A 15170-nucleotide genomic window follows, 5' to 3' on the forward strand; every position below is an offset into this window, starting at 1 on the left:
TTTTAGATGAATAATCGGATATTGTCTGTAATTTACATTTTCTTAAGTAAATGTAGTAAAGAATGTACAAGTGAAACAAAGAATGTTAGAAAGCAAGCCGAAATAGCTCAGTTGGGAGAGCGTTAGACTGAAGATCTAAAGGTCCCTGGTTCAATCCCTGGTTTCGGCATGTGTGTGAGGGGAAACGAAACCTCGTATTTTAATCAAATTGATGAGTGATTTTAGATGAATAATCGGATATTGTCTGTAATTTACATTTTCTTAAGTAAATGTAGTAAAGAATGTACAAGTGAAACAAAGAATGTTAGAAAGCAAGCCGAAATAGCTCAGTTGGGAGAGCGTTAGACTGAAGATCTAAAGGTCCCTGGTTCAATCCCGGGTTTCGGCATGTGTGTGAGGGGAAACGAAACCTCGTATTTTAATCAAATTGCTGAGTGATTTTAGATGAATAATCGGATATTGTCTGTAATTTACATTTTCTTAAGTAAATGTAGTAAAGAATGTACAAGTGAAACAAAGAATGTTAGAAAGCAAGCCGAAATAGCTCAGTTGGGAGAGCGTTAGACTGAAGATCTAAAGGTCCCTGGTTCAATCCCGGGTTTCGGCATGTGTGTGAGGGGAAACGAAACCTCGTATTTTAATCAAATTGATGAGTGATTTTAGATGAATAATCGGATATTGTCTGTAATTTACATTTTCTTAAGTAAATGTAGTAAAGAATGTACAAGTGGAACAAAGAATGTTAGAAAGCAAGCCGAAATAGCTCAGTTGGGAGAGCGTTAGACTGAAGATCTAAAGGTCCCTGGTTCAATCCCGGGTTTCGGCATGTGTGTGAGGGGAGACAAAACCTCGTATTTTAATCAAATTGATGAGTGATTTTAGATGAATAATCGGATATTGTCTGTAATTTACATTTTCTTAAGTAAATGTAGTAAAGAATGTACAAGTGAAACAAAGAATGTTAGAAAGCAAGCCGAAATAGCTCAGTTGGGAGAGCGTTAGACTGAAGATCTAAAGGTCCCTGGTTCAATCCCGGGTTTCGGCATGTGTGTGAGGGGAAACGAAACCTCGTATTTTAATCAAATTGATGAGTGATTTTAGATGAATAATCGGATATTGTCTGTAATTTACATTTTCTGAAGTAAATGTAGTAAAGAATGTACAAGTGAAACAAAGAATGTTAGAAAGCAAGCCGAAATAGCTCAGTTGGGAGAGCGTTAGACTGAAGATCTAAAGGTCCCTGGTTCAATCCCGGGTTTCGGCATGTGTGTGAGGGGAAACGAAACCTCGTATTTTAATCAAATTGATGAGTGATTTTAGATGAATAATCGGATATTGTCTGTAATTTACATTTTCTGAAGTAAATGTAGTAAAGAATGTACAAGTGAAACAAAGAATGTTAGAAAGCAAGCCGAAATAGCTCAGTTGGGAGAGCGTTAGACTGAAGATCTAAAGGTCCCTGGTTCAATCCCGGGTTTCGGCATGTGTGTGAGGGGAAACCAAACCTCGTATTTTAATCAAATTGATGAGTGATTTTAGATGAATAATCGGATATTGTCTGTAATTTACATTTTCTTAAGTAAATGTAGTAAAGAATGTACAAGTGAAACAAAGAATGTTAGAAAGCAAGCCGAAATAGCTCAGTTGGGAGAGCGTTAGACTGAAGATCTAAAGGTCCCTGGTTCAATCCCGGGTTTCGGCATGTGTGTGAGGGGAAACGAAACCTCGTATTTTAATCAAATTGATGAGTGATTTTAGATGAATAATCGGATATTGTCTGTAATTTACATTTTCTGAAGTAAATGTAGTAAAGAATGTACAAGTGAAACAAAGAATGTTAGAAAGCAAGCCGAAATAGCTCAGTTGGGAGAGCGTTAGACTGAAGATCTAAAGGTCCCTGGTTCAATCCCGGGTTTCGGCATGTGTGTGAGGGGAAACGAAACCTCGTATTTTAATCAAATTGATGAGTGATTTTAGATGAATAATCGGATATTGTCTGTAATTTACATTTTCTGAAGTAAATGTAGTAAAGAATGTACAAGTGAAACAAAGAATGTTAGAAAGCAAGCCGAAATAGCTCAGTTGGGAGAGCGTTAGACTGAAGATCTAAAGGTCCCTGGTTCAATCCCGGGTTTCGGCATGTGTGTGAGGGGAAACCAAACCTCGTATTTTAATCAAATTGATGAGTGATTTTAGATGAATAATCGGATATTGTCTGTAATTTACATTTTCTTAAGTAAATGTAGTAAAGAATGTACAAGTGAAACAAAGAATGTTAGAAAGCAAGCCGAAATAGCTCAGTTGGGAGAGCGTTAGACTGAAGATCTAAAGGTCCCTGGTTCAATCCCGGGTTTCGGCATGTGTGTGAGGGGAAACCAAACCTCGTATTTTAATCAAATTGATGAGTGATTTTAGATGAATAATCGGATATTGTCTGTAATTTACATTTTCTTAAGTAAATGTAGTAAAGAATGTACAAGTGAAACAAAGAATCTTAGAAAGCAAGCCGAAATAGCTCAGTTGGGAGAGCGTTAGACTGAAGATCTAAAGGTCCCTGGTTCAATCCCGGGTTTCGGCATGTGTGTGAGGGGAGACAAAACCTCGTATTTTAATCAAATTGATGAGTGATTTTAGATGAATAATCGGATATTGTCTGTAATTTACATTTTCTTAAGTAAATGTAGTAAAGAATGTACAAGTGAAACAAAGAATGTTAGAAAGCAAGCCGAAATAGCTCAGTTGGGAGAGCGTTAGACTGAAGATCTAAAGGTCCCTGGTTCAATCCCGGGTTTCGGCATGTGTGTGAGGGGAAACGAAACCTCGTATTTTAATCAAATTGATGAGTGATTTTAGATGAATAATCGGATATTGTCTGTAATTTACATTTTCTGAAGTAAATGTAGTAAAGAATGTACAAGTGAAACAAAGAATGTTAGAAAGCAAGCCGAAATAGCTCAGTTGGGAGAGCGTTAGACTGAAGATCTAAAGGTCCCTGGTTCAATCCCGGGTTTCGGCATGTGTGTGAGGGGAAACCAAACCTCGTATTTTAATCAAATTGATGAGTGATTTTAGATGAATAATCGGATATTGTCTGTAATTTACATTTTCTTAAGTAAATGTAGTAAAGAATGTACAAGTGGAACAAAGAATGTTAGAAAGCAAGCCGAAATAGCTCAGTTGGGAGAGCGTTAGACTGAAGATCTAAAGGTCCCTGGTTCAATCCCGGGTTTCGGCATGTGTGTGAGGGGAGACAAAACCTCGTATTTTAATCAAATTGATGAGTGATTTTAGATGAATAATCGGATATTGTCTGTAATTTACATTTTCTTAAGTAAATGTAGTAAAGAATGTACAAGTGAAACAAAGAATGTTAGAAAGCAAGCCGAAATAGCTCAGTTGGGAGAGCGTTAGACTGAAGATCTAAAGGTCCCTGGTTCAATCCCGGGTTTCGGCATGTGTGTGAGGGGAGACAAAACCTCGTATTTTAATCAAATTGATGAGTGATTTTAGATGAATAATCGGATATTGTCTGTAATTTACATTTTCTTAAGTAAATGTAGTAAAGAATGTACAAGTGAAACAAAGAATGTTAGAAAGCAAGCCGAAATAGCTCAGTTGGGAGAGCGTTAGACTGAAGATCTAAAGGTCCCTGGTTCAATCCCGGGTTTCGGCATGTGTGTGAGGGGAAACGAAACCTCGTATTTTAATCAAATTGATGAGTGATTTTAGATGAATAATCGGATATTGTCTGTAATTTACATTTTCTGAAGTAAATGTAGTAAAGAATGTACAAGTGAAACAAAGAATGTTAGAAAGCAAGCCGAAATAGCTCAGTTGGGAGAGCGTTAGACTGAAGATCTAAAGGTCCCTGGTTCAATCCCGGGTTTCGGCATGTGTGTGAGGGGAAACCAAACCTCGTATTTTAATCAAATTGATGAGTGATTTTAGATGAATAATCGGATATTGTCTGTAATTTACATTTTCTTAAGTAAATGTAGTAAAGAATGTACAAGTGAAACAAAGAATGTTAGAAAGCAAGCCGAAATAGCTCAGTTGGGAGAGCGTTAGACTGAAGATCTAAAGGTCCCGGGTTTCGGCATGTGTGTGAGGGGAAACCAAACCTCGTATTTTAATCAAATTGATGAGTGATTTTAGATGAATAATCGGATATTGTCTGTAATTTACATTTTCTTAAGTAAATGTAGTAAAGAATGTACAAGTGAAACAAAGAATCTTAGAAAGCAAGCCGAAATAGCTCAGTTGGGAGAGCGTTAGACTGAAGATCTAAAGGTCCCTGGTTCAATCCCGGGTTTCGGCATGTGTGTGAGGGGAAACGAAACCTCGTATTTTAATCAAATTGATGAGTGATTTTAGATGAATAATCGGATATTGTCTGTAATTTACATTTTCTTAAGTAAATGTAGTAAAGAATGTACAAGTGAAACAAAGAATGTTAGAAAGCAAGCCGAAATAGCTCAGTTGGGAGAGCGTTAGACTGAAGATCTAAAGGTCCCTGGTTCAATCCCGGGTTTCGGCATGTGTGTGAGGGGAAACCAAACCTCGTATTTTAATCAAATTGATGAGTGATTTTAGATGAATAATCGGATATTGTCTGTAATTTACATTTTCTTAAGTAAATGTAGTAAAGAATGTACAAGTGAAACAAAGAATGTTAGAAAGCAAGCCGAAATAGCTCAGTTGGGAGAGCGTTAGACTGAAGATCTAAAGGTCCCTGGTTCAATCCCGGGTTTCGGCATGTGTGTGAGGGGAAACAAAACCTCGTATTTTAATCAAATTGATGAGTGATTTTAGATGAATAATCGGATATTGTCTGTAATTTACATTTTCTTAAGTAAATGTAGTAAAGAATGTACAAGTGAAACAAAGAATCTTAGAAAGCAAGCCGAAATAGCTCAGTTGGGAGAGCGTTAGACTGAAGATCTAAAGGTCCCTGGTTCAATCCCGGGTTTCGGCATGTGTGTGAGGGGAAACCAAACCTCGTATTTTAATCAAATTGATGAGTGATTTTAGATGAATAATCGGATATTGTCTGTAATTTACATTTTCTTAAGTAAATGTAGTAAAGAATGTACAAGTGAAACAAAGAATGTTAGAAAGCAAGCCGAAATAGCTCAGTTGGGAGAGCGTTAGACTGAAGATCTAAAGGTCCCTGGTTCAATCCCGGGTTTCGGCATGTGTGTGAGGGGAAACCAAACCTCGTATTTTAATCAAATTGATGAGTGATTTTAGATGAATAATCGGATATTGTCTGTAATTTACATTTTCTTAAGTAAATGTAGTAAAGAATGTACAAGTGAAACAAAGAATGTTAGAAAGCAAGCCGAAATAGCTCAGTTGGGAGAGCGTTAGACTGAAGATCTAAAGGTCCCTGGTTCAATCCCGGGTTTCGGCATGTGTGTGAGGGGAAACCAAACCTCGTATTTTAATCAAATTGATGAGTGATTTTAGATGAATAATCGGATATTGTCTGTAATTTACATTTTCTTAAGTAAATGTAGTAAAGAATGTACAAGTGAAACAAAGAATGTTAGAAAGCAAGCCGAAATAGCTCAGTTGGGAGAGCGTTAGACTGAAGATCTAAAGGTCCCTGGTTCAATCCCGGGTTTCGGCATGTGTGTGAGGGGAAACAAAACCTCGTATTTTAATCAAATTGATGAGTGATTTTAGATGAATAATCGGATATTGTCTGTAATTTACATTTTCTTAAGTAAATGTAGTAAAGAATGTACAAGTGAAACAAAGAATGTTAGAAAGCAAGCCGAAATAGCTCAGTTGGGAGAGCGTTAGACTGAAGATCTAAAGGTCCCTGGTTCAATCCCGGGTTTCGGCATGTGTGTGAGGGGAAACCAAACCTCGTATTTTAATCAAATTGATGAGTGATTTTAGATGAATAATCGGATATTGTCTGTAATTTACATTTTCTTAAGTAAATGTAGTAAAGAATGTACAAGTGAAACAAAGAATGTTAGAAAGCAAGCCGAAATAGCTCAGTTGGGAGAGCGTTAGACTGAAGATCTAAAGGTCCCTGGTTCAATCCCGGGTTTCGGCATGTGTGTGAGGGGAAACAAAACCTCGTATTTTAATCAAATTGATGAGTGATTTTAGATGAATAATCGGATATTGTCTGTAATTTACATTTTCTTAAGTAAATGTAGTAAAGAATGTACAAGTGAAACAAAGAATGTTAGAAAGCAAGCCGAAATAGCTCAGTTGGGAGAGCGTTAGACTGAAGATCTAACGGTCCCTGGTTCAATCCCGGGTTTCGGCATGTGTGTGAGGGGAAACAAAACCTCGTATTTTAATCAAATTGATGAGTGATTTTAGATGAATAATCGGATATTGTCTGTAATTTACATTTTCTTAAGTAAATGTAGTAAAGAATGTACAAGTGAAACAAAGAATGTTAGAAAGCAAGCCGAAATAGCTCAGTTGGGAGAGCGTTAGACTGAAGATCTAAAGGTCCCTGGTTCAATCCCGGGTTTCGGCATGTGTGTGAGGGGAAACAAAACCTCGTATTTTAATCAAATTGATGAGTGATTTTAGATGAATAATCGGATATTGTCTGTAATTTACATTTTCTTAAGTAAATGTAGTAAAGAATGTACAAGTGAAACAAAGAATCTTACAAAGCAAGCCGAAATAGCTCAGTTGGGAGAGCGTTAGACTGAAGATCTAAAGGTCCCTGGTTCAATCCCGGGTTTCGGCATGTGTGTGAGGGGAAACAAAACCTCTTTTTTTAATCAAATTGATGAGTGATTTTAGATGAATAATCGGATATTGTCTGTAATTTACATTTTCTTAAGTAAATGTAGTAAAGAATGTACAAGTGAAACAAAGAATGTTAGAAAGCAAGCCGAAATAGCTCAGTTGGGAGAGCGTTAGACTGAAGATCTAAAGGTCCCTGGTTCAATCCCGGGTTTCGGCATGTGTGTGAGGGGAAACGAAACCTCGTATTTTAATCAAATTGATGAGTGATTTTAGATGAATAATCGGATATTGTCTGTAATTTACATTTTCTTAAGTAAATGTAGTAAAGAATGTACAAGTGAAACAAAGAATGTTAGAAAGCAAGCCGAAATAGCTCAGTTGGGAGAGCGTTAGACTGAAGATCTAAAGGTCCCTGGTTCAATCCCGGGTTTCGGCATGTGTGTGAGGGGAAACAAAACCTCGTATTTTAATCAAATTGATGAGTGATTTTTGATGAATAATCGGATATTGTCTGTAATTTACATTTTCTTAAGTAAATGTAGTAAAGAATGTACAAGTGAAACAAAGAATGTTAGAAAGCAAGCCGAAATAGCTCAGTTGGGAGAGCGTTAGACTGAAGATCTAAAGGTCCCTGGTTCAATCCCGGGTTTCGGCATGTGTGTGAGGGGAAACAAAACCTCGTATTTTAATCAAATTGATGAGTGATTTTAGATGAATAATCGGATATTGTCTGTAATTTACATTTTCTTAAGTAAATGTAGTAAAGAATGTACAAGTGAAACAAAGAATGTTAGAAAGCAAGCCGAAATAGCTCAGTTGGGAGAGCGTTAGACTGAAGATCTAAAGGTCCCTGGTTCAATCCCGGGTTTCGGCATGTGTGTGAGGGGAAACAAAACCTCGTATTTTAATCAAATTGATGAGTGATTTTAGATGAATAATCGGATATTGTCTGTAATTTACATTTTCTTAAGTAAATGTAGTAAAGAATGTACAAGTGAAACAAAGAATGTTAGAAAGCAAGCCGAAATAGCTCAGTTGGGAGAGCGTTAGACTGAAGATCTAAAGGTCCCTGGTTAAATCCCAGGTTTCGGCATGTGTGTGAGGGGAAACAAAACCTCGTATTTTAATCAAATTGATGAGTGATTTTAGATGAATAATCGGATATTGTCTGTAATTTACATTTTCTTAAGTAAATGTAGTAAAGAATGTACAAGTGAAACAAAGAATGTTAGAAAGCAAGCCGAAATAGCTCAGTTGGGAGAGCGTTAGACTAAAGGTCCCTGGTTCAATCCCGGGTTTCGGCATGTGTGTGAGGGGAAACAAAACCTCGTATTTTAATCAAATTGATGAGTGATTTTAGATGAATAATCGGATATTGTCTGTAATTTACATTTTCTTAAGTAAATGTAGTAAAGAATGTACAAGTGAAACAAAGAATCTTAGACAGCAAGCCGAAATAGCTCAGTTGGGAGAGCGTTAGACTGAAGATCTAAAGGTCCCTGGTTCAATCCCGGGTTTCGGCATGTGTGTGAGGGGAAACAAAACCTCGTATTTTAATCAAATTGATGAGTGATTTTAGATGAATAATCGGATATTGTCTGTAATTTACATTTTCTTAAGTAAATGTAGTAAAGAATGTACAAGTGAAACAAAGAATCTTATACAGCAAGCCGAAATAGCTCAGTTGGGAGAGCGTTAGACTGAAGATCTAAAGGTCCCTGGTTCAATCCCGGGTTTCGGCATGTGTGTGAGGGGAAACAAAACCTCGTATTTTAATCAAATTGATGAGTGATTTTAGATGAATAATCGGATATTGTCTGTAATTTACATTTTCTTAAGTAAATGTAGTAAAGAATGTACAAGTGAAACAAAGAATCTTAGACAGCAAGCCGAAATAGCTCAGTTGGGAGAGCGTTAGACTGAAGATCTAAAGGTCCCTGGTTCAATCCCGGGTTTCGGCATGTGTGTGAGGGGAAACAAAACCTCGTATTTTAATCAAATTGATGAGTGATTTTAGATGAATAATCGGATATTGTCTGTAATTTACATTTTCTTAAGTAAATGTAGTAAAGAATGTACAAGTGAAACAAAGAATCTTAGACAGCAAGCCGAAATAGCTCAGTTGGGAGAGCGTTAGACTGAAGATCTAAAGGTCCCTGGTTCAATCCCGGGTTTCGGCATGTGTGTGAGGGGAAACAAAACCTCGTATTTTAATCAAATTGATGAGTGATTTTAGATGAATAATCGGATATTGTCTGTAATTTACATTTTCTTAAGTAAATGTAGTAAAGAATGTACAAGTGAAACAAAGAATCTTAGACAGCAAGCCGAAATAGCTCAGTTGGGAGAGCGTTAGACTGAAGATTTAAAGGTCCCTGGTTCAATCCCGGGTTTCGGCATGTGTGTGAGGGGAAACAAAACCTCGTATTTTAATCAAATTGATGAGTGATTTTAGATGAATAATCGGATATTGTCTGTAATTTACATTTTCTTAAGTAAATGTAGTAAAGAATGTACAAGTGAAACAAAGAATCTTAGACAGCAAGCCGAAATAGCTCAGTTGGGAGAGCGTTAGACTGAAGATCTAAAGGTCCCTGGTTCAATCCCGGGTTTCGGCATGTGTGTGAGGGGAAACAAAACCTCGTATTTTAATCAAATTGATGAGTGATTTTAGATGAATAATCGGATATTGTCTGTAATTTACATTTTCTTAAGTAAATGTAGTAAAGAATGTACAAGTGAAACAAAGAATGTTAGAAAGCAAGCCGAAATAGCTCAGTTGGGAGAGCGTTAGACTGAAGATCTAAAGGTCCCTGGTTCAATCCCGGGTTTCGGCATGTGTGTGAGGGGAAACAAAACCTCGTATTTTAATCAAATTGATGAGTGATTTTAGATGAATAATCGGATATTGTGTGTAATTTACATTTTCTTAAGTAAATGTAGTAAAGAATGTACAAGTGAAACAAAGAATGTTAGAAAGCAAGCCGAAATAGCTCAGTTGGGAGAGCGTTAGACTGAAGATCTAAAGGTCCCTGGTTCAATCCCGGGTTTCGGCATGTGTGTGAGGGGAAACAAAACCTCGTATTTTAATCAAATTGATGAGTGATTTTAGATGAATAATCGGATATTGTCTGTAATTTACATTTTCTTAAGTAAATGTAGTAAAGAATGTACAAGTGAAACAAAGAATGTTAGAAAGCAAGCCGAAATAGCTCAGTTGGGAGAGCGTTAGACTGAAGATCTAAAGGTCCCTGGTTCAATCCCGGGTTTCGGCATGTGTGTGAGGGGAAACAAAACCTCGTATTTTAATCAAATTGATGAGTGATTTTAGATGAATAATCGGATATTGTCTGTAATTTACATTTTCTTAAGTAAATATAGTAAAGAATGTACAAGTGAAACAAAGAATGTTAGAAAGCAAGCCGAAATAGCTCAGTTGGGAGAGCGTTAGACTGAAGATCTAAAGGTCCCTGGTTCAATCCCGGGTTTCGGCATGTGTGTGAGGGGAAACAAAACCTCGTATTTTAATCAAATTGATGAGTGATTTTAGATGAATAATCGGATATTGTGTGTAATTTACATTTTCTTAAGTAAATGTAGTAAAGAATGTACAAGTGAAACAAAGAATGTTAGAAAGCAAGCCGAAATAGCTCAGTTGGGAGAGCGTTAGACTGAAGATCTAAAGGTCCCTGGTTCAATCCCGGGTTTCGGCATGTGTGTGAGGGGAAACAAAACCTCGTATTTTAATCAAATTGATGAGTGATTTTAGATGAATAATCGGATATTGTCTGTAATTTACATTTTCTTAAGTAAATGTAGTAAAGAATGTACAAGTGAAACAAAGAATGTTAGAAAGCAAGCCGAAATAGCTCAGTTGGGAGAGCGTTAGACTGAAGATCTAAAGGTCCCTGGTTCAATCCCGGGTTTCGGCATGTGTGTGAGGGGAAACAAAACCTCGTATTTTAATCAAATTGATGAGTGATTTTAGATGAATAATCGGATATTGTCTGTAATTTACATTTTCTTAAGTAAATGTAGTAAAGAATGTACAAGTGAAACAAAGAATGTTAGAAAGCAAGCCGAAATAGCGCAGTTGGGAGAGCGTTAGACTGAAGATCTAAAGGTCCCTGGTTCAATCCCGGGTTTCGGCATGTGTGTGAGGGGAAACAAAACCTCGTATTTTAATCAAATTGATGAGTGATTTTAGATGAATAATCGGATATTGTCTGTAATTTACATTTTCTTAAGTAAATGTAGTAAAGAATGTACAAGTGAAACAAAGAATGTTAGAAAGCAAGCCGAAATAGCGCAGTTGGGAGAGCGTTAGACTGAAGATCTAAAGGTCCCTGGTTCAATCCCGGGTTTCGGCATGTGTGTGAGGGGAAACAAAACCTCGTATTTTAATCAAATTGATGAGTGATTTTAGATGAATAATCGGATATTGTCTGTAATTTACATTTTCTTAAGTAAATGTAGTAAAGAATGTACAAGTGAAACAAAGAATCTTAGAAAGCAAGCCGAAATAGCTCAGTTGGGAGAGCGTTAGACTGAAGATCTAAAGGTCCCTGGTTCAATCCCGGGTTTCGGCATGTGTGTGAGGGGAAACAAAACCTCGTATTTTAATCAAATTGATGAGTGATTTTAGATGAATAATCGGATATTGTCTGTAATTTACATTTTCTTAAGTAAATGTAGTAAAGAATGTACAAGTGAAACAAAGAATCTTAGAAAGCAAGCCGAAATAGCTCAGTTGGGAGAGCGTTAGACTGAAGATCTAAAGGTCCCTGGTTCAATCCCGGTTTTCGGCATGTGTGTGAGGGGAAACAAAACCTCGTATTTTAATCAAATTGATGAGTGATTTTAGATGAATAATCGGATATTGTCTGTAATTTACATTTTATTAAGTAAATGTAGTAAAGAATGTACAAGTGAAACAAAGAATCTTAGAAAGCAGGCCGAAATAGCTCAGTTGGAAGAGCGTTAGACTGAAGATCTAAAGGTCCCTGGTTAAATCCCGGGTTTCGGCATGTGTGTGAGGGGAAACGAAACCTCGTATTTTAATCAAATTGATGAGTGATTTTAGATGAATAATCGGATATTGTCTGTAATTTACATTTTCTTAAGTAAATGTAGTAAAGAATGTACAAGTGAAACAAAGAATCTTAGAAAGCAGGCCGAAATAGCTCAGTTGGAAGAGCGTTAGACTGAAGATCTAAAGGTCCCTGGTTAAATCCCGGGTTTCGGCATGTGTGTGAGGGGAAACGAAACCTCGTATTTTAATCAAATTGATGAGTGATTTTAGATGAATAATCGGATATTGTCTGTAATTTACATTTTCTTAAGTAAATGTAGTAAAGAATGTACAAGTGAAACAAAGAATGTTAGAAAGCAAGCCGAAATAGCTCAGTTGGGAGAGCGTTAGACTGAAGATCTAAAGGTCCCTGGTTAAATCCCGGGTTTCGGCATGTGTGTGAGGGGAAACAAAACCTCGTATTTTAATCAAATTGATGAGTGATTTTAGATGAATAATCGGATATTGTCTGTAATTTACTTTTTCTTAAGTAAATGTAGTAAAGAATGTACAAGTGAAACAAAGAATCTTAGAAAGCAAGCCGAAATAGCTCAGTTGGGAGCGCGTTAGACTGAAGATCTAAAAGTCCCTGGTTCAATCCCGGGCTTCGGCATGTGTGTGAGGGGAAACAAAACCTCGTATGTTAATCAAATTGATGAGTTATTTTAGATGAATAATCGGATATTGTCTGTAATTTACATTTTCTTAAGTAAATGTAGTAAAGAATGTACAAGTGAAACAAAGAATCTTAGAAAGCAAGCCGAAATAGCTCAGTTGGGAGAGCGTTAGACTGAAGATCTAAAGGTCCCTGGTTCAATCCCGGGTTTCGGCATGTGTGTGAGGGGAAACGAAACCTCGTATTTTAATCAAATTGATGAGTGATTTTAGATGAATAATCGGATATTGTCTGTAATTTACATTTTCTTAAGTAAATGTAGTAAAGAATGTACAAGTGAAACAAAGAATCTTAGAAAGCAAGCCGAAATAGCTCAGTTGGGAGCGCGTTAGACTGAAGATCTAAAAGTCCCTGGTTCAATCCCGGGCTTCGGCATGTGTGTGAGGGGAAACAAAACCTCGTATGTTAATCAAATTGATGAGTTATTTTAGATGAATAATCGGATATTGTCTGTAATTTACATTTTCTTAAGTAAATGTAGTAAAGAATGTACAAGTGAAACAAAGAATCTTAGAAAGCAAGCCGAAATAGCTCAGTTGGGAGAGCGTTAGACTGAAGATCTAAAGGTCCTTGGTTCAATCCCTGCTTTCGGCATGTGTGTGAGGGGAACCGAAACCTCGTATTTTAATCAAATTGATGAGTGATTTTAGATGAATAATCGGATATTGTCTGTAATTTACATTTTCTTAAGTAAATGTAGTAAAGAATGTACAAGTGAAACAAAGAATGTTAGAAAGCAAGCCGAAATAGCTCAGTTGGGAGAGCGTTAGACTGAAGATCTAAAAGTCCCTGGTTCAATCCCGGGCTTCGGCATGTGTGTGAGGGGAAACAAAACCTCGTATGTTAATCAAATTGATGAGTGATTTTAGATGAATAATCGGATATTGTCTGTAATTTACATTTTCTTAAGTAAATGTAGTAAAGAATGTACAAGTGAAACAAAGAATGTTAGAAAGCAAGCCGAAATAGCTCAGTTGGGAGAGCGTTAGACTGAAGATCTAAAGGTCCCTGGTTCAATCCCGGGTTTCGGCATGTGTGTGAGGGGAAACGAAACCTCGTATTTTAATCAAATTGATGAGTGATTTTAGATGAATAATCGGATATTGTCTGTAATTTACATTTTCTTAAGTAAATGTAGTAAAGAATGTACAAGTGAAACAAAGAATCTTAGAAAGCAAGCCGAAATAGCTCAGTTGGTAGAGCGTTAGACTGAAGATCTAAAGGTCCCTGGTTCAATCCCGGGATTCGACATGTGTGTGAGGGGAAACGAAACCTCGTATTTTAATCAAATTGATGAGTGATTTTAGATGAATAATCGGATATTGTCTGTAATTTACATTTTCTTAAGTAAATGTAGTAAAGAATGTACAAGTGAAACAAAGAATCTTAGAAAGCAAGCCGAAATAGCTCAGTTGGGAGAGCGTTAGACTGAAGATCTAAATGCCCCTGGTTCAATCCCGGGTTTCGGCATGTGTGTGAGGGGAAACAAAACCTCGTATTTTAATCAAATTGATGAGTGATTTTAGATGAATAATCGGATATTGTCTGTAATTTACATTTTCTTAAGTAAATGTAGTAAAGAATGTACAAGTTAAACAAAGAATCTTATAAAGAAGGCCGAAATAGCTCAGTTGGGAGAGCGTTAGACTGAAGATCTAAAGGTCCCTGGTTCAATCCCGGGTTTCGGCATGTGTGTGAGGGGAAACAGATCCTCGTATTTTAATCAAATTGATGAGTGATTTTTGATGAATAATCGGATATTGTCTGTAATTTACATTTTCTTAAGTAAATGTAGTAAAGAATGTACAAGTGACACAAAGAATCTTATAAAGCAAGCCGAAATAGCTCAGTTGGGAGAGCGTTAGACTGAAGATCTAAAGGTCCCTGGTTCAATCCCGGGTTTCGGCATGTGTGTGAGGGGAAACAGATCCTCGTATTTTAATCAAATTGATGAGTGATTTTAGATGAATAATCGGATATTGTCTGTAATTTACATTTTCTTAAGTAAATGTAGTAAAGAATGTACAAGTGAAACAAAGAATCTTAGAAAGCAAGCCGAAATAGCTCAGGTGGGAGAGCGTTAGACTGAAGATCTAAAGGCCCCTGGTTCAATCCCGGGTTTCGGCATGTGTGTGAGGGGAAACAGATCCTCGTATTTTAATCAAATTGATGAGTGATTTTAGATGAATAATCGGATATTGTCTGTAATTTACATTTTCTTAAGTAAATGTAGTAAAGAATGTACAAGTGAAACAAAGAAACTTAGAAAGCAAGCCGAAATAGCTCAGTTGGGACAGCGTTAGACTGAAGATCTAAAGGCCCCTGGTTCAATCCCGGGTTTCGGCATGTGTGTGAGGGGAAACGAAACCTCGTATTTTAATCAAATTGATGAGTGATTTTAGATGAATAATCGGATATTGTCTGTAATTTACATTTTCTTAAGTAAATGTAGTAAAGAATGTACAAGTGAAACAAAGAATCTTAGAAAGCAAGCCGAAATAGCTCAGTTGGGAGAGCGGTAGACTGAAGATGTAAAGGTCCCTGGTTCAATCCCGGGTTTCGGCATGTGTGTGAGGGGAAACAAAACCTCGTATTTTAATCAAATTGATGAGTGACTTTTGATGAATAATCGGATATTGTCTGTAATTTACATTTTCTTAAGTAAATGTAGTAAAGAATGTACAAGTGAAACAA

The 15170-nt window shown here is 36.8% G+C and overlaps 67 non-coding genes across 67 annotated transcripts; all 67 read left to right on the plus strand.

Moving 5' to 3' along the window:
* The first annotated feature begins 96 nt into the window (after nucleotides 1–96).
* Trnaf-gaa (transfer RNA phenylalanine (anticodon GAA)) lies at nucleotides 97–169 on the plus strand. The gene has a single exon. It is a non-coding gene; the product is annotated as a tRNA-Phe (tRNA).
* Nucleotides 170–315: 146 nt separating this feature from the next.
* On the plus strand, nucleotides 316–388 carry Trnaf-gaa (transfer RNA phenylalanine (anticodon GAA)). The gene has a single exon. It is a non-coding gene; the product is annotated as a tRNA-Phe (tRNA).
* A 146-nt stretch (nucleotides 389–534) lies between these two features.
* Nucleotides 535–607, plus strand: Trnaf-gaa (transfer RNA phenylalanine (anticodon GAA)). Its single transcript has one exon. It is a non-coding gene; the product is annotated as a tRNA-Phe (tRNA).
* Nucleotides 608–753: 146 nt separating this feature from the next.
* On the plus strand, nucleotides 754–826 carry Trnaf-gaa (transfer RNA phenylalanine (anticodon GAA)). Its single transcript has one exon. It is a non-coding gene; the product is annotated as a tRNA-Phe (tRNA).
* A 146-nt stretch (nucleotides 827–972) lies between these two features.
* Nucleotides 973–1045, plus strand: Trnaf-gaa (transfer RNA phenylalanine (anticodon GAA)). Its single transcript has one exon. It is a non-coding gene; the product is annotated as a tRNA-Phe (tRNA).
* Nucleotides 1046–1191: 146 nt separating this feature from the next.
* On the plus strand, nucleotides 1192–1264 carry Trnaf-gaa (transfer RNA phenylalanine (anticodon GAA)). Its single transcript has one exon. It is a non-coding gene; the product is annotated as a tRNA-Phe (tRNA).
* Nucleotides 1265–1410: 146 nt separating this feature from the next.
* Trnaf-gaa (transfer RNA phenylalanine (anticodon GAA)) lies at nucleotides 1411–1483 on the plus strand. Its single transcript has one exon. It is a non-coding gene; the product is annotated as a tRNA-Phe (tRNA).
* Nucleotides 1484–1629: 146 nt separating this feature from the next.
* Nucleotides 1630–1702, plus strand: Trnaf-gaa (transfer RNA phenylalanine (anticodon GAA)). The gene has a single exon. It is a non-coding gene; the product is annotated as a tRNA-Phe (tRNA).
* A 146-nt stretch (nucleotides 1703–1848) lies between these two features.
* On the plus strand, nucleotides 1849–1921 carry Trnaf-gaa (transfer RNA phenylalanine (anticodon GAA)). Its single transcript has one exon. It is a non-coding gene; the product is annotated as a tRNA-Phe (tRNA).
* Nucleotides 1922–2067: 146 nt separating this feature from the next.
* Nucleotides 2068–2140, plus strand: Trnaf-gaa (transfer RNA phenylalanine (anticodon GAA)). The gene has a single exon. It is a non-coding gene; the product is annotated as a tRNA-Phe (tRNA).
* Nucleotides 2141–2286: 146 nt separating this feature from the next.
* Nucleotides 2287–2359, plus strand: Trnaf-gaa (transfer RNA phenylalanine (anticodon GAA)). Its single transcript has one exon. It is a non-coding gene; the product is annotated as a tRNA-Phe (tRNA).
* A 146-nt stretch (nucleotides 2360–2505) lies between these two features.
* Nucleotides 2506–2578, plus strand: Trnaf-gaa (transfer RNA phenylalanine (anticodon GAA)). The gene has a single exon. It is a non-coding gene; the product is annotated as a tRNA-Phe (tRNA).
* A 146-nt stretch (nucleotides 2579–2724) lies between these two features.
* Nucleotides 2725–2797, plus strand: Trnaf-gaa (transfer RNA phenylalanine (anticodon GAA)). Its single transcript has one exon. It is a non-coding gene; the product is annotated as a tRNA-Phe (tRNA).
* Nucleotides 2798–2943: 146 nt separating this feature from the next.
* Trnaf-gaa (transfer RNA phenylalanine (anticodon GAA)) lies at nucleotides 2944–3016 on the plus strand. The gene has a single exon. It is a non-coding gene; the product is annotated as a tRNA-Phe (tRNA).
* Nucleotides 3017–3162: 146 nt separating this feature from the next.
* Trnaf-gaa (transfer RNA phenylalanine (anticodon GAA)) lies at nucleotides 3163–3235 on the plus strand. Its single transcript has one exon. It is a non-coding gene; the product is annotated as a tRNA-Phe (tRNA).
* A 146-nt stretch (nucleotides 3236–3381) lies between these two features.
* Nucleotides 3382–3454, plus strand: Trnaf-gaa (transfer RNA phenylalanine (anticodon GAA)). Its single transcript has one exon. It is a non-coding gene; the product is annotated as a tRNA-Phe (tRNA).
* A 146-nt stretch (nucleotides 3455–3600) lies between these two features.
* Nucleotides 3601–3673, plus strand: Trnaf-gaa (transfer RNA phenylalanine (anticodon GAA)). Its single transcript has one exon. It is a non-coding gene; the product is annotated as a tRNA-Phe (tRNA).
* Nucleotides 3674–3819: 146 nt separating this feature from the next.
* Nucleotides 3820–3892, plus strand: Trnaf-gaa (transfer RNA phenylalanine (anticodon GAA)). The gene has a single exon. It is a non-coding gene; the product is annotated as a tRNA-Phe (tRNA).
* Nucleotides 3893–4245: 353 nt separating this feature from the next.
* Nucleotides 4246–4318, plus strand: Trnaf-gaa (transfer RNA phenylalanine (anticodon GAA)). The gene has a single exon. It is a non-coding gene; the product is annotated as a tRNA-Phe (tRNA).
* A 146-nt stretch (nucleotides 4319–4464) lies between these two features.
* Trnaf-gaa (transfer RNA phenylalanine (anticodon GAA)) lies at nucleotides 4465–4537 on the plus strand. Its single transcript has one exon. It is a non-coding gene; the product is annotated as a tRNA-Phe (tRNA).
* Nucleotides 4538–4683: 146 nt separating this feature from the next.
* On the plus strand, nucleotides 4684–4756 carry Trnaf-gaa (transfer RNA phenylalanine (anticodon GAA)). The gene has a single exon. It is a non-coding gene; the product is annotated as a tRNA-Phe (tRNA).
* Nucleotides 4757–4902: 146 nt separating this feature from the next.
* Trnaf-gaa (transfer RNA phenylalanine (anticodon GAA)) lies at nucleotides 4903–4975 on the plus strand. The gene has a single exon. It is a non-coding gene; the product is annotated as a tRNA-Phe (tRNA).
* Nucleotides 4976–5121: 146 nt separating this feature from the next.
* Nucleotides 5122–5194, plus strand: Trnaf-gaa (transfer RNA phenylalanine (anticodon GAA)). Its single transcript has one exon. It is a non-coding gene; the product is annotated as a tRNA-Phe (tRNA).
* Nucleotides 5195–5340: 146 nt separating this feature from the next.
* Trnaf-gaa (transfer RNA phenylalanine (anticodon GAA)) lies at nucleotides 5341–5413 on the plus strand. Its single transcript has one exon. It is a non-coding gene; the product is annotated as a tRNA-Phe (tRNA).
* Nucleotides 5414–5559: 146 nt separating this feature from the next.
* On the plus strand, nucleotides 5560–5632 carry Trnaf-gaa (transfer RNA phenylalanine (anticodon GAA)). Its single transcript has one exon. It is a non-coding gene; the product is annotated as a tRNA-Phe (tRNA).
* A 146-nt stretch (nucleotides 5633–5778) lies between these two features.
* Nucleotides 5779–5851, plus strand: Trnaf-gaa (transfer RNA phenylalanine (anticodon GAA)). The gene has a single exon. It is a non-coding gene; the product is annotated as a tRNA-Phe (tRNA).
* Nucleotides 5852–5997: 146 nt separating this feature from the next.
* On the plus strand, nucleotides 5998–6070 carry Trnaf-gaa (transfer RNA phenylalanine (anticodon GAA)). The gene has a single exon. It is a non-coding gene; the product is annotated as a tRNA-Phe (tRNA).
* A 146-nt stretch (nucleotides 6071–6216) lies between these two features.
* Nucleotides 6217–6289, plus strand: Trnaf-gaa (transfer RNA phenylalanine (anticodon GAA)). The gene has a single exon. It is a non-coding gene; the product is annotated as a tRNA-Phe (tRNA).
* A 146-nt stretch (nucleotides 6290–6435) lies between these two features.
* Nucleotides 6436–6508, plus strand: Trnaf-gaa (transfer RNA phenylalanine (anticodon GAA)). The gene has a single exon. It is a non-coding gene; the product is annotated as a tRNA-Phe (tRNA).
* A 146-nt stretch (nucleotides 6509–6654) lies between these two features.
* Nucleotides 6655–6727, plus strand: Trnaf-gaa (transfer RNA phenylalanine (anticodon GAA)). Its single transcript has one exon. It is a non-coding gene; the product is annotated as a tRNA-Phe (tRNA).
* Nucleotides 6728–6873: 146 nt separating this feature from the next.
* Trnaf-gaa (transfer RNA phenylalanine (anticodon GAA)) lies at nucleotides 6874–6946 on the plus strand. The gene has a single exon. It is a non-coding gene; the product is annotated as a tRNA-Phe (tRNA).
* Nucleotides 6947–7092: 146 nt separating this feature from the next.
* Trnaf-gaa (transfer RNA phenylalanine (anticodon GAA)) lies at nucleotides 7093–7165 on the plus strand. The gene has a single exon. It is a non-coding gene; the product is annotated as a tRNA-Phe (tRNA).
* A 146-nt stretch (nucleotides 7166–7311) lies between these two features.
* On the plus strand, nucleotides 7312–7384 carry Trnaf-gaa (transfer RNA phenylalanine (anticodon GAA)). Its single transcript has one exon. It is a non-coding gene; the product is annotated as a tRNA-Phe (tRNA).
* A 146-nt stretch (nucleotides 7385–7530) lies between these two features.
* Trnaf-gaa (transfer RNA phenylalanine (anticodon GAA)) lies at nucleotides 7531–7603 on the plus strand. Its single transcript has one exon. It is a non-coding gene; the product is annotated as a tRNA-Phe (tRNA).
* Nucleotides 7604–7749: 146 nt separating this feature from the next.
* Trnaf-gaa (transfer RNA phenylalanine (anticodon GAA)) lies at nucleotides 7750–7822 on the plus strand. The gene has a single exon. It is a non-coding gene; the product is annotated as a tRNA-Phe (tRNA).
* Nucleotides 7823–8179: 357 nt separating this feature from the next.
* Trnaf-gaa (transfer RNA phenylalanine (anticodon GAA)) lies at nucleotides 8180–8252 on the plus strand. Its single transcript has one exon. It is a non-coding gene; the product is annotated as a tRNA-Phe (tRNA).
* A 146-nt stretch (nucleotides 8253–8398) lies between these two features.
* Nucleotides 8399–8471, plus strand: Trnaf-gaa (transfer RNA phenylalanine (anticodon GAA)). The gene has a single exon. It is a non-coding gene; the product is annotated as a tRNA-Phe (tRNA).
* A 146-nt stretch (nucleotides 8472–8617) lies between these two features.
* Nucleotides 8618–8690, plus strand: Trnaf-gaa (transfer RNA phenylalanine (anticodon GAA)). The gene has a single exon. It is a non-coding gene; the product is annotated as a tRNA-Phe (tRNA).
* Nucleotides 8691–8836: 146 nt separating this feature from the next.
* Nucleotides 8837–8909, plus strand: Trnaf-gaa (transfer RNA phenylalanine (anticodon GAA)). The gene has a single exon. It is a non-coding gene; the product is annotated as a tRNA-Phe (tRNA).
* A 146-nt stretch (nucleotides 8910–9055) lies between these two features.
* Nucleotides 9056–9128, plus strand: Trnaf-gaa (transfer RNA phenylalanine (anticodon GAA)). Its single transcript has one exon. It is a non-coding gene; the product is annotated as a tRNA-Phe (tRNA).
* Nucleotides 9129–9274: 146 nt separating this feature from the next.
* On the plus strand, nucleotides 9275–9347 carry Trnaf-gaa (transfer RNA phenylalanine (anticodon GAA)). The gene has a single exon. It is a non-coding gene; the product is annotated as a tRNA-Phe (tRNA).
* A 146-nt stretch (nucleotides 9348–9493) lies between these two features.
* Nucleotides 9494–9566, plus strand: Trnaf-gaa (transfer RNA phenylalanine (anticodon GAA)). The gene has a single exon. It is a non-coding gene; the product is annotated as a tRNA-Phe (tRNA).
* A 146-nt stretch (nucleotides 9567–9712) lies between these two features.
* Trnaf-gaa (transfer RNA phenylalanine (anticodon GAA)) lies at nucleotides 9713–9785 on the plus strand. Its single transcript has one exon. It is a non-coding gene; the product is annotated as a tRNA-Phe (tRNA).
* Nucleotides 9786–9931: 146 nt separating this feature from the next.
* Nucleotides 9932–10004, plus strand: Trnaf-gaa (transfer RNA phenylalanine (anticodon GAA)). The gene has a single exon. It is a non-coding gene; the product is annotated as a tRNA-Phe (tRNA).
* A 146-nt stretch (nucleotides 10005–10150) lies between these two features.
* Nucleotides 10151–10223, plus strand: Trnaf-gaa (transfer RNA phenylalanine (anticodon GAA)). The gene has a single exon. It is a non-coding gene; the product is annotated as a tRNA-Phe (tRNA).
* Nucleotides 10224–10369: 146 nt separating this feature from the next.
* Nucleotides 10370–10442, plus strand: Trnaf-gaa (transfer RNA phenylalanine (anticodon GAA)). The gene has a single exon. It is a non-coding gene; the product is annotated as a tRNA-Phe (tRNA).
* A 146-nt stretch (nucleotides 10443–10588) lies between these two features.
* Trnaf-gaa (transfer RNA phenylalanine (anticodon GAA)) lies at nucleotides 10589–10661 on the plus strand. Its single transcript has one exon. It is a non-coding gene; the product is annotated as a tRNA-Phe (tRNA).
* Nucleotides 10662–10807: 146 nt separating this feature from the next.
* On the plus strand, nucleotides 10808–10880 carry Trnaf-gaa (transfer RNA phenylalanine (anticodon GAA)). Its single transcript has one exon. It is a non-coding gene; the product is annotated as a tRNA-Phe (tRNA).
* A 146-nt stretch (nucleotides 10881–11026) lies between these two features.
* Nucleotides 11027–11099, plus strand: Trnaf-gaa (transfer RNA phenylalanine (anticodon GAA)). Its single transcript has one exon. It is a non-coding gene; the product is annotated as a tRNA-Phe (tRNA).
* A 146-nt stretch (nucleotides 11100–11245) lies between these two features.
* Nucleotides 11246–11318, plus strand: Trnaf-gaa (transfer RNA phenylalanine (anticodon GAA)). Its single transcript has one exon. It is a non-coding gene; the product is annotated as a tRNA-Phe (tRNA).
* Nucleotides 11319–11464: 146 nt separating this feature from the next.
* On the plus strand, nucleotides 11465–11537 carry Trnaf-gaa (transfer RNA phenylalanine (anticodon GAA)). Its single transcript has one exon. It is a non-coding gene; the product is annotated as a tRNA-Phe (tRNA).
* Nucleotides 11538–11683: 146 nt separating this feature from the next.
* Trnaf-gaa (transfer RNA phenylalanine (anticodon GAA)) lies at nucleotides 11684–11756 on the plus strand. The gene has a single exon. It is a non-coding gene; the product is annotated as a tRNA-Phe (tRNA).
* Nucleotides 11757–11902: 146 nt separating this feature from the next.
* Trnaf-gaa (transfer RNA phenylalanine (anticodon GAA)) lies at nucleotides 11903–11975 on the plus strand. Its single transcript has one exon. It is a non-coding gene; the product is annotated as a tRNA-Phe (tRNA).
* A 146-nt stretch (nucleotides 11976–12121) lies between these two features.
* Nucleotides 12122–12194, plus strand: Trnaf-gaa (transfer RNA phenylalanine (anticodon GAA)). The gene has a single exon. It is a non-coding gene; the product is annotated as a tRNA-Phe (tRNA).
* Nucleotides 12195–12340: 146 nt separating this feature from the next.
* On the plus strand, nucleotides 12341–12413 carry Trnaf-gaa (transfer RNA phenylalanine (anticodon GAA)). The gene has a single exon. It is a non-coding gene; the product is annotated as a tRNA-Phe (tRNA).
* A 146-nt stretch (nucleotides 12414–12559) lies between these two features.
* Nucleotides 12560–12632, plus strand: Trnaf-gaa (transfer RNA phenylalanine (anticodon GAA)). Its single transcript has one exon. It is a non-coding gene; the product is annotated as a tRNA-Phe (tRNA).
* A 146-nt stretch (nucleotides 12633–12778) lies between these two features.
* Trnaf-gaa (transfer RNA phenylalanine (anticodon GAA)) lies at nucleotides 12779–12851 on the plus strand. The gene has a single exon. It is a non-coding gene; the product is annotated as a tRNA-Phe (tRNA).
* Nucleotides 12852–12997: 146 nt separating this feature from the next.
* Trnaf-gaa (transfer RNA phenylalanine (anticodon GAA)) lies at nucleotides 12998–13070 on the plus strand. The gene has a single exon. It is a non-coding gene; the product is annotated as a tRNA-Phe (tRNA).
* A 146-nt stretch (nucleotides 13071–13216) lies between these two features.
* Trnaf-gaa (transfer RNA phenylalanine (anticodon GAA)) lies at nucleotides 13217–13289 on the plus strand. Its single transcript has one exon. It is a non-coding gene; the product is annotated as a tRNA-Phe (tRNA).
* A 146-nt stretch (nucleotides 13290–13435) lies between these two features.
* On the plus strand, nucleotides 13436–13508 carry Trnaf-gaa (transfer RNA phenylalanine (anticodon GAA)). The gene has a single exon. It is a non-coding gene; the product is annotated as a tRNA-Phe (tRNA).
* A 146-nt stretch (nucleotides 13509–13654) lies between these two features.
* Nucleotides 13655–13727, plus strand: Trnaf-gaa (transfer RNA phenylalanine (anticodon GAA)). The gene has a single exon. It is a non-coding gene; the product is annotated as a tRNA-Phe (tRNA).
* A 146-nt stretch (nucleotides 13728–13873) lies between these two features.
* On the plus strand, nucleotides 13874–13946 carry Trnaf-gaa (transfer RNA phenylalanine (anticodon GAA)). Its single transcript has one exon. It is a non-coding gene; the product is annotated as a tRNA-Phe (tRNA).
* Nucleotides 13947–14092: 146 nt separating this feature from the next.
* On the plus strand, nucleotides 14093–14165 carry Trnaf-gaa (transfer RNA phenylalanine (anticodon GAA)). Its single transcript has one exon. It is a non-coding gene; the product is annotated as a tRNA-Phe (tRNA).
* Nucleotides 14166–14311: 146 nt separating this feature from the next.
* Nucleotides 14312–14384, plus strand: Trnaf-gaa (transfer RNA phenylalanine (anticodon GAA)). The gene has a single exon. It is a non-coding gene; the product is annotated as a tRNA-Phe (tRNA).
* A 146-nt stretch (nucleotides 14385–14530) lies between these two features.
* Nucleotides 14531–14603, plus strand: Trnaf-gaa (transfer RNA phenylalanine (anticodon GAA)). The gene has a single exon. It is a non-coding gene; the product is annotated as a tRNA-Phe (tRNA).
* A 146-nt stretch (nucleotides 14604–14749) lies between these two features.
* Trnaf-gaa (transfer RNA phenylalanine (anticodon GAA)) lies at nucleotides 14750–14822 on the plus strand. The gene has a single exon. It is a non-coding gene; the product is annotated as a tRNA-Phe (tRNA).
* Nucleotides 14823–14968: 146 nt separating this feature from the next.
* Nucleotides 14969–15041, plus strand: Trnaf-gaa (transfer RNA phenylalanine (anticodon GAA)). The gene has a single exon. It is a non-coding gene; the product is annotated as a tRNA-Phe (tRNA).
* The last annotated feature ends 129 nt before the right edge of the window (nucleotides 15042–15170 follow it).

Source organism: Euprymna scolopes, chromosome 28 (assembly GCF_053919585.1).
Source record: "Euprymna scolopes isolate OS-2025 chromosome 28, ASM5391958v1, whole genome shotgun sequence".
NCBI lineage: Eukaryota > Metazoa > Mollusca > Cephalopoda > Sepiida > Sepiolidae > Euprymna > Euprymna scolopes.